The sequence below is a fragment of the Saccopteryx leptura genome, chromosome 5 (genome assembly GCF_036850995.1).
Source record: "Saccopteryx leptura isolate mSacLep1 chromosome 5, mSacLep1_pri_phased_curated, whole genome shotgun sequence".
NCBI classification, from domain to species: Eukaryota; Metazoa; Chordata; class Mammalia; order Chiroptera; family Emballonuridae; genus Saccopteryx; species Saccopteryx leptura.
In genome coordinates this window covers 34486521-34508568 of record NC_089507.1, presented here as the reverse complement: position 1 = coordinate 34508568, position 22048 = coordinate 34486521, and the positions used below count along the sequence as shown (strand labels likewise).

The 22048-nt window shown below is 35.2% G+C and overlaps 1 protein-coding gene and 1 non-coding gene across 2 annotated transcripts in view; both read right to left on the bottom strand.

The window, feature by feature from the left end:
• Window positions 1–22048, bottom strand: part of GABRB1 (gamma-aminobutyric acid type A receptor subunit beta1) — a 383981-nt gene that overhangs the window by 205859 nt on the left and 156074 nt on the right. The window lies entirely within an intron of this gene.
• On the bottom strand, window positions 11299–11406 carry LOC136407308 (U6 spliceosomal RNA). Its single transcript, XR_010751861.1, has one exon. It is a non-coding gene; the product is annotated as a U6 spliceosomal RNA (small nuclear RNA).

The window sequence follows — 22048 nt, the reverse complement described above, 5'->3', positions numbered from 1 at the left end:
GATCAATAACCTATTGGTCCTATCACTTTTTCTTTGCATCTTTCTCCTTTCGTGTCCTCACTTCCCTTCACACCCACATAAAAGTCCTTTCTCACTCATAATAATCACTCCTTTACATATATTTCCAACTCTTCTACCAATTTCTCTCTTTGTTGAAAACTGTGACTAAAGTAACCTTGATTGTATCTACTTATCTGCTAACTCCATCTGTGTAGCTAAAAATGAATACAGAAAAAATAATAACCAAGTTAATTGATCTCACTTTAAATTCATAATCACAAAGTGGACTTGATTATGCCTGACAAATCCTCCTTTTCAAAAAATCTAGTTTAGGCACCTTCCCTTTCTTCTAGATCACTCTGTCTTCTGGATCATTCTTTCAACATCAAACATTCTTTCCAGTTCTTACTCTCAGCTGTTGACCTACTTTCCTACTGGCTTGAAAAATAAATGCCATTATAAAAGAACTTGCACACAGTGTCAGACCACATAAACCCACCCATCTGCTTTTGTTCCACAGACTTTATCTCCTAAATGCAGATGAACTATATGAGTCAGCTAAGATCAGACTTTGCACTTGTGTAGTGGATCCCAGTTCCCCTCACCTAGAACAAGGACCTTACTCTCTTTATTCTCTTGCATCATCTGTTCTTCCTTCACTACTAGGTTTTGCCATCTGCAAATAAACATGCTTCCAGCTATACCATCAATATTTTGTTTTTTCATATTACTCCTGAACACTTCTGTGTAATATACAAATTATTTTTAATTTTTAAAATCTTGTTTAAACTATAACCCTTCCAATAGAATACAAGTTCCACAGAGACATGGATATTTCTATTTCATTTGGACAGTGCGTTGTTCTCAGCAAAACAGTGTCTATCTCATAATATGTGCTCAGTAAATTTCTTGAGTGAATGAATAAAAAGCATGATTCAAATAGTGCTTTTTATGAACCAGCCACATGATAAATTATTTGCAGATTTCTTTCAGTCAATTCAAATATTGATATAAGGTAGGAATATGAATCCAATTTTCCAAATGAACGAACTTGGGTTACATAAAGGGAAATTAATGTGCTTTTCTAACATCATGGCCAAGCTAAAATTCCTATTCAACAACTCCAAATCTATCTATATACAGTGGTACCTTGAGATACGAATTTAATTCGTTCTGTAACCATGCTTGTAAGTCAGTTAACTCATATATCAAATTGCCTATACTGGACCCATGTGCCAACGTGCCAACTAGTGGCTGCTTTCCGAATCATGACTCGTATCTCGGAATTTTGTTTGGATCTCAAACAAAAATATGGACCGAGTTGCAGCTCGTATCTTAAAAAATCATATGTTGGTCTGTTCGTATCTCAAGGTACCACTGTATATATTTTTTTATCTACTAAGCTTCAGATAATACTCCACGTTCTTCATGATTATTGACATCACCAATGTTTTATTAAGCAAAATTACATCTAATTATGAGTGTCTTATTATCTTCTTGTCACTCTCATTCTTCTTAGAATGAAAAATCTGGGTAATAAGGTTCTTGGGTTCTTTCTCATGACACTTATTTCTATCTGTATTAGTTTTCTAGTACTTCTGTAACTAAATGCCAAAAACTTGGTATCTTAAAACAGTATAAGTTTATTACAATTCTGGAGGTCAGAAGTCTGAAATTTGGTCTTATGGAGCTAAAATCAAGGTGTTGTCAGATTTGTGCTTCTTCTCAAGGTTCTAGAGGAAAATCTGTTTCTTTGCCTTTACCAGATTCTAGAGGCTACCAAATTCCTTAGCTAATAATCATGTTCTATTTTCAAAGTTAGCTGTGGCTGATTGAGACTTTCTCATGCTCTATCACTTTGACTCTGCCCTTCTTTCTTCCCTTTTATGAAGACTCTTGTGGTTACATTTGGTCCATTGATCAATCCAGAATAATATACCCACTTCAATATCATTAACTTAATTAGATCTATAAAAATTTTTTTTGCCATGTAAGGTAACATATTCACAGGTTCTGGGAATTAGAAGTAAACATCTTTTAGAGGAACATTATTTAGTGTAGTATAGTCTTCTCTCTGGCCCACAAAGATTTATGTTCATCCCAGAAGTAAAATGCATTGTTCCATCTCAAGGTCTCCAAAAGTCCCAACCCATTTCAGCACCAACTCAAGTCCAGAAATCTCATCTAGTTTTCATCAACTCAAAAGTTTATCATTAAATTACCTGAATTATCTAAATGGATGAGGTTCTGGGTATAATCTTTCTTCAATTTAAAATTTTTTATCTCCATCTGTGCAACTGTGAAACTAAAAAACAAGTTATCTGCTCCCCAAATGATAATGATGAGACATGCGTAAGAAAACAGCTGTAGAAGTTTCTATTCAAAAAGTGAGAAAATGGAGGGAAACAAGGAGTCACTGGCCTTAAGAAATCTAGAAATACAACTAAATCAACCTCCATTAGGTTTTAAAGCTTGGAAATAATCATTGGTGGCTCAAGGTTCCACAATTTGAACCCAAGTCCTTGTCCCCCAGTCGTCCGTCACTTATGAAAGGGAGCATGTGGTTGCAGCTGAGTATCAGCCTATTACTTGTCTTAAAATTCAAGAAGCTAAGAGCCTTCTTGCATTTTGTACTGTCTATCCCTTTCAGTCCAAGCACATGAGGTTTCTGCTGATAAAATATTCTTAGAAACCTTGTTTATTTCATGGGAATTCAGTCATTAGACAAGAAACTCTTACAGACTCTGAACTAATTGACCAGGAAGGGTGTCAGTTTATGGAGTACTTTCCCTGGCTCTCAAGACCACCTCTCCCCAACACCTTTTCATGATATTCAGTTACATCTAGGTGGGAGACTAGGAAGGAAAAAAGGGGGAAATTTGGGTATGCTGTTAGTAAGGAGTATTTATGATGACATTTTGTACTGGGAAGGGTATGTTCTAAAGAATTCAAGTGGTACAGACAGGAACACTGAGTGACATAACCAGAATGGAAAAATATCACAGGTGCTTTTATGAATAAAATTATTCAAAAGATCACAAGAGGCTTGTATATTGAATGATACATTGTAAATGAGCAAAATAGCAATATATTATTAATTTTTCTCAACAAACTTGTATTGACTATATATCACAGGCTAAGTACTCATTTTAGCTTAGAAATTATAAGGTAAATAGGATGTGGTATTTTACCTCAAGAAGCCTTTATTCCTTGAGGGATTATAGCTTTTATAATCAGACATTCTATAATATGACTTGGGAAGCACTATGACAGAGTTATGAATCTGGATCCAATAATATAACAGCAGCACTAGTGATTTGCCTGGGGAAATAGACAATTTAGCACTATTTGCCTTGATCAGACTTAGTTGTGAATATTAAGAAAAATCAACAGTTCTAATGAGCCATTCGATTAGGTCAACAAAAATGGGCCAGCAGACGGGGCTTATTTATTATGGCACATTGCCATTAATGAAGTGGGAGCAGAATTGAAAAGATCAGAGCCTGGAAAACACAGCTAATTAAAAGGAGTAATCCAGAAAAAATAAGATCCAATAAACAAAATTACTCAAATGACATAAAACCAACTACAGATTAAGTGTACCCAGAAGTCCAAGACTTTGCAGAAAAACTAAACTACCTCAAATATAACATATAGCTTGTCATATCTGCTAATGATAGATTCCTTGGGGAGCTATAGTAGTTCTCAGTTATGGCTGGTCACCACTAGAGGACACCTAGCTGTTATTGCAGTTTATTCAAAAAGCCCTAGTCAAGAACTTAGAGACGTTGTTCTAATTCTGTTTCTGCCACTGATTTACTCCTCTATATACCTTAATTAATTAACTCTCACTGTGCCTCAATGTCTTGTTTGTAATTCAACAAGTACATGCCAAGATAATCTATGTGTAAAGCACAAAAGGGTTATGAGTAAGAATGAATCACAAATATTACCCTCAAGAAGCTCACATTTTAGTGCCATGAAGACAAGGAAATAATGAAATGCTCTACAGAGCACATAAAATAAAAAATTTGTACAAAGTACAGAAATAAACTGAGGACACATTTATTTTGGTTACACCATAATTTTATAGGTAGAAAGTACCCCAATTTTTATTTTAAAGAACACACTATATCTATCTATATCATTTATATCTATATCTATATCATCTATATCTATATCCATAATCTATATCTATTTATTTATTTTGCTTATATCTATCTATCTATCTATCTATCTATCATCATCATCATCATCATCATCATCATCATCATCTATCTCTGTCTATATATATGTAGATTTTAGTGTATTTGGGCATGTTTGAACTTTGTTCTAGATCCTATTCACATACTTTTTATATCCAGGATATTTCTGTTCTCTGGTAAACCATAACTTGAGAGGGTCTTTGGGGAGTGTTTGGGCCTATTCTGGCAGAGAGAGGAGCACTTTTCCAGTGTTCTTTTTGTGGCCATCTTGTTTCCTTGTTTGCATATATACGGAGCTCTCAATGCTCTATACCTGATCTGCCCTTGAGGTAACATGCGAGTCTAGGCTAGATCAAAGCCAGATCTCCCTGGTGCTCCCACTGTGGGCATGATATGACTAGAGTATGAAACCAGTGAAAATCCCAGGCCCCAACAGATAGACTCTGAACACTTCTAAAAGTTTTTCACAAGGATTTGCTAGAAAAGCTGACCATCATCTTAAATTTTTGATGACCTTAAGCAAATTACCTAAACTATTCAAGTCTTAATTTCTCAATAATAAAAAAATTTTAAAATCATGTTTCTTCCTCTTTTGCTACAAGAATAAAAGGAAATAATTCAATAGAGTCTTCAAGACAGTGATTAATGTTAGCACTGTTAGCAAAAATAAATAAATGAATAAATGAATGAATGAATAAACAAATACAGAAATACTGTACTGTATTTGGAGGCATGAGTCCTTGTGTATATAGAGTTCTATCAGAATTTTAATTCTTATGAATATTTAGACAGTTTTCATTTTGAGCATGAGGTTATGGGACAATTTTAAAACTAGAAATCATAATTTGGGATATTGATTATGTAGGTAGGACACAATCACCACTCACCTCATCCACCTCTGTCTATATAAAAATGTAAATTTACTGTGAAACTAAAAAATTTCAATTTCCAGTTGTCTCACTTCCACTAAACCGTCTACAAGACCCTAGAAGGAGTTTTGCACTATGTGTTAAATTGTACAATTTTGGGGCTCCTAAAGTCTAGATATGCCTCTGCTCTGGTCCCAAGCTGGCATATCTTAGTATGTGGCTGTGGTTATTTAAGGAGCTTTACATCCTTTATATATAATACTAAGTGCATCACATCTTAAGGAATCTGACTCAAGTTCTCACTGACACCAAATCTTCTCTCTTTAGAGTGTATTCACTGAGTCCTGCAGTTACTTTTGGAGATGCCCTCATTGAGAAGGTTTTCAATAAGATATATTATTAAGTGTTTAAGAATATACTTCTATTTAGTAACTTTTGTACATTGATGTGCTGGTTTGAATAACACCCACCTAATGACTCATCATGGGCAAATAGTATTTGTTATAAGAATGTAGAACTCTCAGTGTATTATCAAAATAAAGCAAGCAAAAAGAAAAATTAAAGTTTAATAAAACAGTTCTGGAAAGGAGAGGTAAAATAATCCCAAATAATATCTTTATATATCTCCACTCGTTTAAAATAGCAGAAATGGCAGATGGAAAAGGCAAAACAAGAAGACTGGCAGAAACAACTACTCATTATAAATAGAATTTAGCCATTGGGGGGGGGAATGAAAGATGGATAAAAAGAGTTTATGTATTATTATGTGGTCCTTAGGCTGGCTAAAGAAACACATCTGCATTTGGAATACATGGCTCAGACTGTTTTCTGATTCCAAGCAAGGAGACCATCTGACAATATGACATCAATTCTATTCTGCACTGTTGAACTTATGTCCTGGTTTAATCAGCATCACATGGGTTTTGCAAGACATTAAAGCACTATATTAATAATGTTGAGATGAGAGCACTAAAGTCAAAGCCCAAGCCATTTTATAGTTAATGAAACTGGTGAAAATTTAAAGAGAAGCAAAGTATAGTTTAATGCTGTTGTTTTCAGAATAATCATCTGTTGTTTCTCATTCTTGAATATTGTGTCTGAAATAATTCATTTTGCATGGAATTCAGATGATAAAAAGAAGCTGCTGACCTTTTCTTGGTCATAAAAATGGCACTCAGCTATCAATCACATTTTGCATAATCGTGCTTTATCACTGTCAAATGATGGCGATTCTAAATCTCTAGTGAAGAATTGTAAAACGGAGCAATAGTTTAATTTAAATCCACTCTACAAATAAACACACACACACAGACTTGATCCCATCTCTGCAACATTCTTTTTGCACAAAATTATATTGATAAATTAGGTTTAGACTCTATGCTTTCAATGTAAATTGTTTGATTGATTGGTTTTTAAACAGGTAAGGAAAACTTAATTCAAGACTTTTGCTGTAGGAGAGACAGATGGAACCTAACTTTACTGAAACAAAAGGTGAAAGAGCTTTTATATCCCTGAAGCATTAGTGGAAAAGTACTAGCAAATCTTATTGGTGAGACTGCTCAATGTGATTCAACCCTCTGTGTTTGCTAGCTGGTACATGGGAAAGTTAGGGTCTTTCCCCCATAGACACTGGGAGATAGGGCCCTTGTCTTTCTTGATGGTTACAGTTCAAAGGAATGGCTTCCAGGTTCCAGAGAAAGTCATTCCTGGTGGGAAATATTTAAACAAAGGCCATTTATGCAGGATCTATTACTTGCCAAATACTTTAGATAAATGTTTTATTTTAATTATCCCCCCAAACTAGGATGTACTTGATGTTAACCTTTTTGACATATAATAAATGTGAGCTTTGGAGAGCTTACGTAAATTGTCAAGGTTCACAGATTGCATAGGGACAAGCGGTAAGTCCCAATTTATTTGTTGGTAGAATGGGTAACACCATGTGTCTCATAGAGCTGTGGGAAGGATTAAAAGCTTGTGTTTGTCTATAAAGAGCTGGCTCCATGTGGATCAAAACGTCTTCCATAGGTGGGTAGCCATGTGGGCGCTGGAGCCTGAGCGCCTTGATTTGAGTCTGTAGCTTCTCTACTTTTTAGACATGTAAAGTTGAAGTCAATTGCCAGCTTTATATATCAGCTTTCTCATCTCTTAAAATTGGAATTAAAGTAGTACAGCTTATGATTGTTATAGGGATTAAATGAGGCAATACATGTAAGTCACATAGAACAGTACCATAGGATTATATTCCATACATTTTAGATATTATTATTTTTCTCAACTTCAATTTAAAAAAATTATGGTAAATATATTGCAGAATCTACTGTTTGTGGGACAACAGTGCCCAGTTGGAGAGTATAATCTTTTATTCTAAGGAGTCCACAATGTGGAGGGAGAAACAAAACACATTTAATTATAAACAAGTAATTCACAACTGCTGTACATTAAAAAAAAAACATTTGTTATTCTAAGATAAAATCTGTCTGCTTTATTTTTTAAATTGTTTAGACTTTTCTCCAAAAGTCATTTTAATTTTTTTTTGAAAGAGATAGTATGAACATCTTAAACAATCAATGATATAATAAAGAAACAACATCTACTGGCTAGTAATTAAATTACAGACTGGGATGTATTTTTGGAATATTCCTTTCACTATTTTTGATTCTGTTCAAATTTGAGTTGAACTGAATTGTTTTTTCCTATTTTTCACACACACAAAATATATTCACCGTGCCTGGAAGTCAGGTGATTTAAGAGCCTTGAAGAAGGGCTGCAGTGGCTTTCAAAAGCTTATAGAGAGGGACAGTCATCAGCACGGGTGCTCCACTCCTTAGTGCAGACGCACTTTGGTTTTCACACCATTTGCCATCAGGCTGGTATTGAAGTAGGCATTAAGTACACAAGGACCAGTGTCTCTTTTTCAAGAACCTCTTTCATGCATATAGTTACAGCTTCTGCTGATTCTAGTGTGTTTACCCTGAAGTCTTAAAAGAATAAAAAGGGAAAGAAAATGAAAAAAATTTAAGGATGACAACAGCAATAAAAAATGTGAATTATAGCTCGATAATATAAGGCTATTGAATAATGTGGGTGTTTCAAAGTCTTTAAATGACTACATGGTCTAATTTGTTATTTTTCAGTTTGTGGATCAGCATTTTCCCTTTGTAACTGGGGCTCTCTTTGATCACTTGTTTGCGGTTTCATTTAAATTACTGAAATTCAGTTTTGTTATGTATTTATTAGTTTAACTCTTTTGTCTGTTGCATTTTTAGCTTCTCACATGCTGTGTGGACTTTTTTTTCTTTTTTCTTCACAGGGATATTCAAATATGTAAGACCTTAAAACTAATCTTCCTATTCTCCTGCTTCCTGGTTCTTTCCTCCTAATTATGTTCCTGTCATGGCCAATCTTCTGAAAGAGCACGTTAATTAAATTAATTTCCAGCAAAGTGGTCTTTTACTTCCACCACCTAAGTGAAAACACTCTTATCTAAGGATGTTAACAATTTACTCATTATCAAGTGCACTGGCATTTTCTTAGTCTCCTCCTGCTCAGCTTTCATTGATGAATAACAAGTATTTGTGAACTCTGTTCCGGAGGCCACGTGTTTCAGTGATGACGGAGGGAACCTGAAACTGATGAGTAAGGAAGAAAGGAGTTCCTGTATTTGTAAATATTAAGGGGCAGTTAGAAGGCAAAATAAAGGTTGGGAATCTGTTTTAGGTAAGATGGTCATTTCTGTTATGGATGACATTTGAGCTCAAAACTGAAAGATGAGAAGAAATTCACCAGGTGATTTTGGGAAAGAGAACTCCAGACAAGTAATGGATACAGGGCCCTGAGACACGGAAGAGCGAGGCATTTTGTAGTCATTGCAAGAAGAAAACTTTGCGGGTTATTTGTCTCCCTTGTCCTTGTTAAATCTTGTTAAGATTGGTTTAGGGACTTAGCTTTCTGCTGTTTTTCAAACTCTCTGATCATGTTTTCTTTCATTCAACAACTTGTCTTCCATACTGTAGTGGCAGAGCTTACAGTCAAATGCCTGTCACGGACATTGGCACTGGTTGGACTCTCCGTGCTCACAGCCCAGTGCAGGGCTTCAGAACCACAGTGGTTTAGTACTCATAACTGAAGTGTGGCCTTGGAATCTCGGACCCACCTCGGACACATACCACTACTAACTGAAAAATATGCATTTTGACAATCTCCCTTGGTGATTCACACACACACACACACACACACACACACACACACACACAAACTGAACCCACAGAAACAGAAAACAGAGTGGTAGTTGCCAAGGTGGTGGGTGAGGGTCATCTAATGGCGGAAACTTCCAGTTATAAAATAAATAACTACTGAAGATGTAATGTACAGCATGGTGACTATGATTAACAATATTATACTGTATGTTTAAAAGTTGCTAAGAGAGATCTTAAAAGTTTTCATCACAAGAAGAAACACCATGACTATGTGGGATAATGCATGTTAACTAAACTTATCATGGTAATTATTTTGCAAGATATACATATATCAAATCATTATATCATATACCTTAAACTAATGCAATGTTATGTGTCAATTATATTTCAATAAAACTAAAGTTTGAGAATTAGAGGAATCGGGGATCAGACTAGATGGAGTTTAAATCTTTGGTTCTACTTCTTACTACCTTTGTGAACTTGCCTAACTTAACCTCTCAGAATTTTAGTTTCATATTGCTTCTCTTTTGTTCACAAAAGAATAAATTCACTGTTATCTAAAGTTGGGAGATTTAAAGGCCTTTGAAATGGTTGTGATGGCTTTTCAAAGTGTACATGGAGGAAAAGTGCTGACAATGATCAGGCTTGCCAGAAAGATTAAAAAAGATAATATGTCAAAACTTATTAGCACATATTTTATACTGGTTATAGTATGTGCACAATACATGATAAGCTTCCCTTGTTTGCCAAATCCATTAAAAACTCACCCTCAATTGAATTAATTTGGATAGAGTTGAATAGGGTTAGCAAGGAATGTGTGGGCAGTGCTTACTACCTTAGTGGTTGAGTAAGCTGCCAGAAGATGTACCTACCATATGACACATTCAATTACTTTTGTAACTAAATTTCTCCAAAGTTGGCCCCAGCTGCCTTTTCAGAGAAATATGGTCAGGTATCTTCAAACTATTCTACTCACTGAACCTAGTAAAGGTAAATTATCAAATAGGAATTCAAAGTTACCTCTAGTTTAACTATTGTTCTGGCTTTATCCTGCTGAGGAGGGAGAGGACCAAGGTGGCCCGAAGGGCTTTCATGCATTTTGCAACGCAGGTGTCTTGGATCATGAGCTATATAGCAAAGCTGCTTTTCACCAAAGATGGGCCACTGGATACCAGTGAAACACTTAAGGATGTCTCCAACTTTGTGTTATCGTGTTGTATAACAGAGCCTGGAGTCTCACTGCATTAATAAAACAACATAACAGTCCAATTCAAGATAAAATTATTTATTGAGTGCCTACAGTCCCAGGAATCAGCTAGGTCCTGGGGAAAGAGAGATGAATACAACCAGTGACTGCACCTTTAGGCACTCATAATCTAGGGCAGTACGGGAGGCAGACTCTCTGAGTTTGTGAAGAAAAATGCCTAGGTCCATAACAAAACTCCTGATTAGAAATACAAGTCAGCTACTAAAAATCCAAGACAGCCTTGGCCTTCTTATACTCCATCCTGCATATGTTTCCAAAAAATGTCTTATTAAAAAACAATTCTGAAATAGTCATGAGCCTATTTTCTAAACTTGGATTGCTCAGCACTGCCATAACACTATTTATAAGGACCCCAATCACTCTCATAGGCTTCACTTCTGCACTTAACCCATATATCATATTCTTCATCCACTGCAAGACTTTCCAAGTTATTTCCATTGCCCTAATAATTATTTCCTTTTACTGATTTTTTTGGGTACACTTTATAACTGAGCTCAAATATCACTTTCATCAAAAATCTGTATGCCCTTCTTTCCTTGGAAGATCTAGGCTCCTTTTCCTTTGGTCCTATTGCTACTATAGACAGTCAAAGAGTACCAAGGAGTCTCCACTGTTGAACAAGATGATGCAAGGAGAGATTCTTACACCGAGTATGCCAAAAGTTAGAAACATGAACGGACAGCCCCCCCCCCCCCCCACACACACCAAAACCTAGAAAGATAATTGGATAGGGAAAAATTCCTCCCTTCCCTATTCATATAAGAATTGAAGGCTTAAGCAAGAGAATGAGATGGTCTTTGACAGGGGCCATGCTAATCTTTTCTGTATCGTTCCAATTTTAGCATATATGCTGCCGAAGAGAGCACAAGATGGTCTTTGAGACAAGAGTCCACCATTCTCCCAGTTTGGCACCTGAATAAACCTCTTTCCTTTTGCACAGCACTGGTCAGGATTTTGACTTTTGTTGCTGCAGGCATGGAACCTGGGTTTGTTCATGGGTTACACTATTTTATTTTGTACATTTCCTGTTCCACAATACTTTGTACATTGTAGTGCAGTTATAGCTTTCTCAAATTCTTTCTCCCTCTAAATGAATCAATATGTATCATTTAACTTTTTATCTCCAGCAACTGGTAATGCTGCTAGCACATTGTTGGTGCTCCATGGAAGTTCGTTGAATGGATAACTAAAAATCAACTACATAGGGTATTTGTCTGATATTAGTGGTCATTTATTTTAACTCCCGAACACAATGCAGGTTGAAATTTATATAAACAAGGAAGTTACATACCAACTTCAGCACAAAAGAAATTTGAATATTTTATTTGGGTACTATTAGTGATCATTAGATATATTAATTGGGAAATGTTATTATTTAATGAAGTCTACCTTGACTCAATAATGTACTTTTTTTATACCCTTTTAAGACTCTTTTGGACCGGTCTTCAATGTCACACACTGAAGGAAACAGAAGAAATAGTTTCTTTATTTTCCTTCTAAAGTATATTGGATTTCTGACAAACTAATGAACTCTAAGAGTAACAATATTTGTTGATATATAATTATTTTCAGAGAGGACTATTGATCATAGTCCAGCAAGCACAGCATTATTTAACTTGGCACCCAAAATACAACTTTCCTTTTTGAAGGTCAATTAGATTTGGGGTAAAAAATCAACCATAAACACACATGATGAATAAAATGGGATTTCAATCTAAAAAATATCATCTTGCATTTTTAAAAAATTCTAAAGATAACTATAAAGTGATAAAATTGACCTCACAATTTTGGATATCACTGGAAGGAAAATATCCATCTCTTAGTTACAATGCTATTACATTTTAATCATATTTTTCTACTACTCACTTGCATGAGAAGACTTTTTCAGTCATATCACTAATAAAAAACAAAAAGATAAACCAAATGGATGTCTTTTGGAAATAAAATGAAAGCTTTTGTTATCAAGTATTCTTCAAAAGAAGCAGCAGCAAATCTCACACTAACTCTACCTTATTAAATATTTCTCTCTAGAAATTTCAGTTATTTTCTACTAAAAAGATATACATTTTACTCTTTGTCTATTTATCTTAGAGATTTTTTAAATTTTATAGTAGTATAATGAAAAGAGTGCACAAAATACTAATAGTGGTTTTTATTTTTGCCTAAGCTATCCCCAAGATAATTCTCTTATTTTTCAAAAGTCCTCAAGTATAATAAGGTTGAAAACCACTGCTTTATCTCACTCATGCTTTCATCTAACAAATACTACATGAGTGCATATTATGTGCCAACCATGATCTAGTCAACGGGATTATAGCAGTAAACAAAACAAAGTTTGTATAGTGAAGGAACTGATAAGTATTTGGAGACAGGAGTCAAAGTACAAACAAGTACAACAATTTCAAAACTTGTTATAATTTCCAAGACCAAAAAAACAATACACAACAAATCGGGGCAAGGGGAGAGAGAGTGTTAGAGGACCTCTGTGATTAGACGGCATTGTGGGATCTAGGTGAAGGTGCTGGCTTTGTGGACATGTGGAGATAGAGCCTTCCAGGCAGAGCAGATAGTAAAAGCAGGGCCCTAAGCCTGCTGTATATGAGCAAGTAGGTCTTTGTGACCAGAGTGAAATATCTGAAGGGAAGAGGTAGGATATGAGGTGTGGGATGTACCCTGGGATCAGGTCATGTGGTTTCTCTTTGGATTTTTTTCTACAAGAGGTAAGAAGTCCCAGGATGGTTTTTAGTAGAGAAGTGACATGTCTTAACTTCTCTTTTAAGCATCCCCATGGCTGCTGGGTATCTAACAGGTAAAGGAGAAGAGGCTAAGGACTTAAAGAAGGAATTTCAACTTGGGAGGGTCCATAAATATCATGCCAGATTATGAATATATTCATGCGGGTGAATATGCATACACATTATTTTCATTGAGGTTAAAGATCACTTCTTATACTAGCTTCTTAGAAATATCCATGACCCAAAGAATTGCTGTTTTAACGGAACAAGTGAAGGCATGTTTATGTAAGAAATGGTGTAGACGGTGCAACAATGAAGGTGAAGAAATGCAGTTGGATTCAGGATTTATTCAGGATATAATTAATTTATAGTCATCCTTAATATGAATATGCAGCAGGTCTAACTAAAGAAACATTTATTTGCCAATGTGCATTTAGTTTAATTTCTTCATAATTTTGAACAACTTGAAGTCAAAGTTGAACTTAGCCTTCACCTTTGCCACCAGCAAGCTCTGTGACCTTAACATCTTTTGACATAAACTTGCTTATCTCCACACTAGATTGTTATATGAATTGTATGTAACCAATACATAAGCCTGCATTGAAAATCAGAGAAATTGGTTATTACGGAGACTAAATGCAGTGTTCAAAGCACAGGAATCACAGTTCTTACTTCTTCACAATGGTACTTGTAATATTTACTACATGTGCAACCTCTCACCTTTATTTCCTCATTTAAAATAGGTATATTAGTCTACCTCAGAGGGATTTTGTGAGAAGGTAATAAAATAATTGATGCTTTTTTTTTCATAGTGCTGGGCAGATAGCAAGAACTCATGAAGTCTAACATTCTATTTAATTGTTAGCTGTGAGTTCATAGGTTGGAAAGGTAACCAACAGCATTGTTAAAAGGGTCTCTCTAGAAGGGGAACCACTTATAAGTAATATAATGAAATTAATGTTGTCTTCTTTAGTTGACAATGATACTGATTAGTGGGATACTTCTAAGTCATATTATGATAGATAATTTCTGAGTTCCATGATTACTATATGTGTATAACTGTCAGTTTAAGATAGATGGGGGAGGGGTCCCTTAAAGATTCAGAAAAATACATTGGTTACAAATATGAATAATTTTATGAACCTTCCAAAATTCATGGGCCATTTTCACTGATGTCTCTTATTACTAGACTCTAGACCCCTTGAATTGTTAAGAATTTTTATGAGTGCATTTGAGATCATTCAAATGTTTTCAGAAAAGTTGCCTGCATAAATTAAAGTTTATACAAGACTTTCTAATTTTAGCTACATTAAAAATTACAAATAGGAACCTTTCAGTGATTTGGAATCCGTATACCCATACTTAGTATGCATGCTGGTGTGCTCCGTGCATAGTTATTGACTTTCTGACAGATAACTGAAAGATCATTTAAACACACTGATTAAAATACAAAGCTCAGAATGGAATCCCCATGTTTGCTCTAATAATGTTTGTTTTGAAACACTCCTTCCACCAATTAGTTCATCAGCTTTGTAAAACTGAAGGCATATTCAGGAAATGTTGATCAAAATTTTATTTGGTAAAAGTTTTTGAGAGATATGCTCAGTGTCATTTTGGATTCATGCATTAAGGATTTAAGAAGACATTCAATTAAGCACTCAGTCATGGCCACTTTTAAATATCACTTGATGTTTTCACCTGGTTCAGTAAAGCATAGCCATGAATAATATTCCTCCCTGAGACATCTGAACAGAAGAACCATGTTCCAAAGAAAGGAGCAATCTGTTGCTATTAGTTTGAAGGAATTCTGCCCTGAGACTTAAGAGCTTGGATTTTTAGGCCAATTTTTGCTCACCGTTTCTATCCTTTGCAATTACATTTTTTTAATGGGACCAATAACTACACATTTATTGAACTCTTACTATTTGCTAGATGCTTTACATACAATGATACATAATAGGGAAATCCTGTGGTGTAATTAGTATTATTAGCATTTTCAGATGAGGAAACTGAAGTGCCGGAAGAGTGACTATTACCAAAGATCCCCAGGTAATAGGAAGAGCCACAACTTGAGTGCAATTTTGTATGATTCCACTGCTCCACTTAATAATAGACTATTTTTTATAAGGACAGTGAGAAGTGGATGGTTTCATATATCTTATGTCAGGAAGTTTAAATTTTGACCTTTAGATTTAAGACTGAAATTTAATTAATTCCATTATATGACTGATTTCACATAAGCTTTGACCTTCTGTTTCATGGTGAGGGGGTGGTACTAACAATTTTCCAAGAAGCAGTACTCTTCATTCTAAGAACTTATTTTGAAGAAAGCAAAATAACCAAGAAAAAAAAGGTCACCTTTTTCTGGGAAGACCAGATGAGATTTACAGTGACCTACAGCTTGTGAACAATCTCCAGAGTAGAAAAATTGAAGAATTTTGTTAACTTTTATGTTTCGAGGACTGGCCATTTAAAACACACACAGAGAGAGAGAGAGGGGGAGAGAGAGAGAGAGAGAGAGAGAGAGAGAGAAAGAGAGAATGAGAGAGAGAGCGATGAGCATTAAGAAAATAAACCCCTGGCAAAAAGAAAAGAATATTGTAAATATAGGTAGAGCATTCCTTGAGGCATCATAAAAATAAACCAAATTGGAAATAAATCTAATTCTAGTTTAGAGCTGGGAAAGCCAATATGTTAAGTTTGCTGTCCTGTAACCCAAGCCATGACTCAGGAAGAAACAAAAAGTGAAACACAACTGTGATATAGCAAAGTAATCATTTTGTGCTAACATGGTGGACATCTAAGTCCTGACCTGCTCTCCAACTACTCTATCTAAAACATGTAATATTCAACCACCCCGGCCTGACCAGGTGGTGGCGCAGTGGATAGTGCGTCAGACTGGGATGCTGAAGGACCCAGGTTTGAGACCCCGTGGTCATCAGCCTGAGCACCGGCTTGCCCGGTTTGAGAAAAAGCTCACCAGCTTGGACCCAAGGTCACTGGCTTGAACAAGGGGTTACTCAGTCTGCTGAAGGCCCTTGGTCAAGGCACATTTGAGAAAGCAATCAATGAACAACTAAGGTGTCGCAACGAAAAACTGATGATTGATGCTTCTCATCTCTCTCTGTTCCTGTCTGTCTGTCCCTGTAAAAAAAAAAAAAATTCAACCACCCCGCATGTCTGGAATTCTCTAATCTCATGATTGACCCCTTATTCACAAACATAAGGCCACCAAACTTCAGGTACATCATCATGAAGGCTGAGAGAGGTCATCGTCACTCATGCCATCTTGTACCCTTAAGTTTTGCAGATCAAGGAACAAGACCAAGTCAAAGTAATCACAGCTGAGTTATTATTTTATCTGACCCTAGAACCTGAATTACCTTCTGTAGTCTAACCTAGCTCATGAAAGTACAACAAAAGTTAAAACTAATTAAATTGGGCAAAGGACTGAAGTGAACAGGGCTTAACATTGCTTCAGTGTTGTTCTACCTCTATTGCTCATGGTTTTCAGTGAAGTGAAGATAAGCTGTGATAACAAAGTTCTTTTATTTCTTTATTTTTTAGGAAATCCAATCATTTCTCCATCTATCTAACCACTCATTCATCTTCTAACCATTCATTCATTCATTCATTCATTCATAAACAATATTTTACGTTTGTATTATACCCACTCTTGAAGAGACAGAAAAATGTATAAAATAGAATCTTTGCCTTTAAAAATCTGGTAATCTGGTAAAATTTGGAGATATAGCACATTCCTGCAAGATAGATGAAAGGTGTGATTGTTATAACTAATGACTAAAAGAATGGTTGGGTTGATTGATGAGTTTATAGAGAGAATGGATGATAAAGTCTGGTTTCCTCCAATGTTTGTCTTATGTCCAAGAATGAAATAAAAGGAAATTGGCTATTAGAATGATAAAGGGTGTCTATTAGCCTTCTGGAGATGGTAGAAACTCTTTAAGTGTCGTGGGAACCACATTTTAGTAGCCAACCATCACATCCTGATTGAAAAAGAGTCTAATGTGAGTGAACTGGGAAGGGACCAAGAGCTGGAATAACTATTAGGACAGAATTTCCAGTTGAGGGCTGTGGAAGACCAGGTGAAGAGATTACAGTAAAAATGCAGGTAGACCACCTGTAGAGTTTCTAGATATGAATGAAGTTGAAGTTCAGTTACCTAAGAAGTTATGCGGTCCATCCTATTATTTATGTAGATGCAGAATTCATTGTATTGAAGGTAAAATAAGATGAAAAAACAAAACTGAATTATGTGAGTTGTATAGAAAGGTAGCCATAATTTCTTGAAGATGCAAGGCAACATGAGCAGGGATTAAAAGAGGGTCATATAGATAGATATCAAAAGGACAGAATGATTTAATTGTTTAGAAGTAGTCATTGAAAAAAAGGAAGATATTTACATATTTACTTCAAAGTGTGATAGAACAAGTCACGGTGTGGCTTCGCGGCAAAAATAAGTATATAGGGCATGCTTTTAGAGGAGTAGCAGATCATCGATCTAGGAATGTGGATAAGAAGAAATAACTTAAATTGTTGCAACAACTTTTGTCCTACGTACAAGACTAACATTAAAAGTTGAACAAATGAAGACCAGAGAATTACACAAAATTCTACATTAAATCTACTTACTATGCCATGAATAAGATTTTATTTTCTGATTCAAATAATGTACTCTATGCACATAAGAAACAAACTGTTCTTCTTTCTGAATATCAAGGGAATGCATTAATGTGGGTGTTACTATTTGGTAGATATAAGATTCTGTTGGATCATTTGCTTATATGTTTTTAAAATATTAGAAAATATTTCTAATTCTTTATTTGAAAGTCTTAATGTCATACTTTATTTTTTAGGATATGAAACCATAAATCTCTATTTATGCTTTCCTGCATCATATTATACTGTAGTTAAAAAGACAGAACATTAAAGTAACTAATAGCATACATGGTTATCACCACCCAATACTTACTCCAGAAATCTCTTTCACAATTTCCTGGGAAATGTCTCACATGTTACTATAAACAGGTTATTTTAGCCTCCAATACGACAAGGTCACTCTCTTTTGAATGAAAAATAACTAGTGCCTTTAATCATAGGGTCTCTAAGCTAATATGGGGGCTCAAACTATGCCTCCTGTGCTCCCAATATCCATGTCTGTGTTAAGTTATTGCTCTGATTGGGGCCACCATTCTAGACTGCATCATACTGTAGGGTCAAGGAACACGATGGAGCCTTGGCCATTCAATCAGGGTTAGAGGCCTGAACTGAAAAGCTTTATACAAGATATGGGTATTCCCCTTTCTAAGTTTGGGACTGAAGCTTTTGTAATCCTGCCCTGCTCTGAAGTCATTGATGTTTGCATGATCTCAGAATTTTTCAGAAATAATTTTTCTTGGAAGAAGAGCTAATAAACAAAATTTACCAAACACACAGGGAAAACCATAATAATAACAGTCACAATAGCAGCTATTTATAAGCCCCAATTATGTACTAAGCCCTGTACTAAATGCTTTACATCTATATCTCATTATTGTCCCAACCACCCTAAGAGATAGACACTATTATTTTTGCCTTCTTATGGGTGAAGAAACTGAAAGACTGATACAATAAGTATTCAAGAGAAGAAAGGCAGGAAAAGAAAATAAGAAAAGCAGTATGCTATGAAGCCAGAATTAGAACTCCAGTATCCAGTTCAGTACTCATATTCTTAGTCTCCCCTGCTGCTGGGTGATAGATGGATTGGAACACTAGAAACAAGATGGTTCATTTTTTATCACCAAATAGTAACAGTTTCCTCTGTTCTTTTTTTCTTTGTTTAATGATCTTGAAATTTTTTGTTATAACAGTATTTAGCACAGTACCTGGTATGTAGTGGTTTCTCAGCAGTATTTTTAGAGTGAAGTATTAAATGAATGTGTAAGCTGATTGATAAGCTAATGGATAACTCATATTCCCACTGAAGAATCTTGAAATGTAACTAATAAACCAGCTAATAATAATAACAGTGTTTATTTGTTAAATCTTTACTAATGTGCTAAGTTCTATATTAAATATTTTACACACATTTTCACCTTTAATTCTCAGAAGAACCCTATGAAGTAGCTACTGTTTTTAATTTCCACATTTCAAAAGAGAAAACTGGGATTCATAAAGTTTGAAAATATTGTTCCAAGACATCTAGCTGGCCAGCTAGTTTGTTGCAAGGACAGGCTAAACCTCACTACTGAGTGTGTGCTTGGAAGCACTGCCTCGTGTTGCCTCCCAGCTCTGCAGAGCAGGCACACTGCAATAAGCAGGGCATGGTCACCTCAGAGGCCAAAATAATTTAATTAAAAATATCTCTAACTTTTCCCAGCATATTACTTGACTTGGCCTGCTATTCTAATTCCACTGCCAGTTTTGTTACCCTGTGATTCCTGTGAATTTGTTCCTACCTCCCTGCTAGCACAATGAGGAGCTTCCAATCTGTTTCTACATTTAGAGTAGAGGGGAAATACAGGATATAAAAAAGGGAGATAATAAAACATGTTTCAGATACTCATCAGTGACTCTGGCTTATAGAGGAGAATTGATATACCCTTATATTCCAAACTTTATCTTGAATTTATGACCTTATCTTAATAGATAAATCCCAAAGTTCCAATGGATACACCATGATTCAAAGTCTAAGGTTATTTGATCCCAGTTCCCATTCCTGACCTCCCTAGCAGAGTAGGAAAAAAGGAAGACAACCAGGGAATAGAGCCATTGCACAGACTAGTGAGCATTTAGGTGACTCTTTCCAAATTTGTTCTTGCAGCTGCTAAAGGTCAAGGGAGAAAGACTTACTGAGCACCGTTTCAGACTCTGGGGTATTCCACAGATAGAGAGCTCTGTTAGCACCACATTGGTTTGGGCATTAGTAATCTACTTTCTTTAAAATATACTATATAAACTAATTATTTTGCTATTATTTCTTTTTTGAGTCTTCTCAGATATTGAAAATAAGTAAAACATCTATTCTGGAAAAAATAATGACTTAAGAGTATGACCCATCATTCTCAGTCATGAAATAATAGCATTTAAAATCTTTTTGACAATAAAGATGGAGATAAAAACAGAACTTGAAAGTAGAACTTGTAACAAAGCATCTCATTATACTATATTTTCTCTATTTTAAACCATAACTGCTACATTCAACTGTCGTCCCTAATTTTCTTAAGCTTCTTAGCAGAAACCAAATCTCTCAGCATCTCATTTGGCATGTGTATTTCTAGATAAAAGACACAAAGGAAGCTGATCTTCAAAAACTCTATCTTTTTCTAAGAATGGCATTCCTTATTGCCTTTTTTATATGGGAGTGAATAAAAAATGATTCTATATTTTTTGCTCTTATGGTTTCCTTGGTACAGAATTATCCTGTGACACAAAAGATGAAAGTACATAATACTTTGAATATAATGAGCAATAACAGAGTTTCCTGTACCAAGATAATGGCTTTATTCTTCTCTGACCCCACTAATCCAATGACTCAAAAAACTCAGAGCATAGAAAAGAATGAAATTCTTCTTCATTGTCCAGTTTGAACAAACCTAGGGAGATTCTAAAGGGCTAGGAGCAGATATCATCAAAGGTAATCCAAGTGATTCTGTGAGGGCCATAAAAAGCCTTCAATTTAATCTTGAAAGCAGCATCACCTCCCAACGAAGTGGAACAACATTTTAAAGAGATAGACATTAACCCACAGAGCAGTCCCTAAGAATAGAAATAGCTACCATTTACTGAGTGCTTACTATATGACAGGCACTTTGCTATGCATTTAAAAAAATTTTCCATTTATTTATCTTAGCAATCATACTCCATTTGGCACTGTTACAATCCTTTCAAAGAAATATTGGCATAGACAGGTTAATTGACATGTCCATGGTCACATAGCTGATATGTTGGAGAATTATATGATTACATCAAAGGACATCTCTGACTTTAATCTTTATGAATATGTTTCTGCTAGGTATTATAGTAACGTGGAGTACAACACACCTATTAATCCATTAATCAACCTCACACTCAGGGCAGAAATTCCATTTGCAGCATCTTTGATGTCTGTACTCATCTAAGTTCTGTGTAAACATTCTAAGTAACGGAGAGGCTGGTGGGAGAGAAGGGTAAGAGAAAAACAAAATAAAATAAACAAAAAAACCCCACTGTTCTCACTTCATACAACTTCTTATTATAAAATCTGAAAGATGATATCACTCCAGACATTTTATAAATGAGGAAACCGAGGTTAAAGAAGTTGAGTAACTGGTGCAAAGGCATGAAACCACTAGACAGTGGGACCTGTTCTTTTAAAGCTCAAGTGCATTTTCTTCCATCAGTCTACCTATCTCTGGAGAGATACTAGTAATGAGGTATTTATTTCATTTTTGAATGTAAGATAAATGTTTACAGTAATCTCTTTCACATTACATTCACAAAGATAAGAAAATGGAACTGACATGTTCCTTGAAAGTTGAACATGTTTGCCATTGATCTTCTGTTGGGAGCAATACAAAGGAAGTCTAAGCTTCCTTTGAAACTGCAGACTTTCAAATATTTCAGGTAAGTCATATTTCTCTAAGGTAAAATGAGTTCCATTTACATTTACTCCTGTTTTCATCAAATAGTATTTAAACCCATGGCTCCCGTTTTTCTTACATTATTAAATGTAAGCTACTATATTGGGTATCATTTGTAGCTTTAAAGATAAAAAGATCTAATAGGAATAATC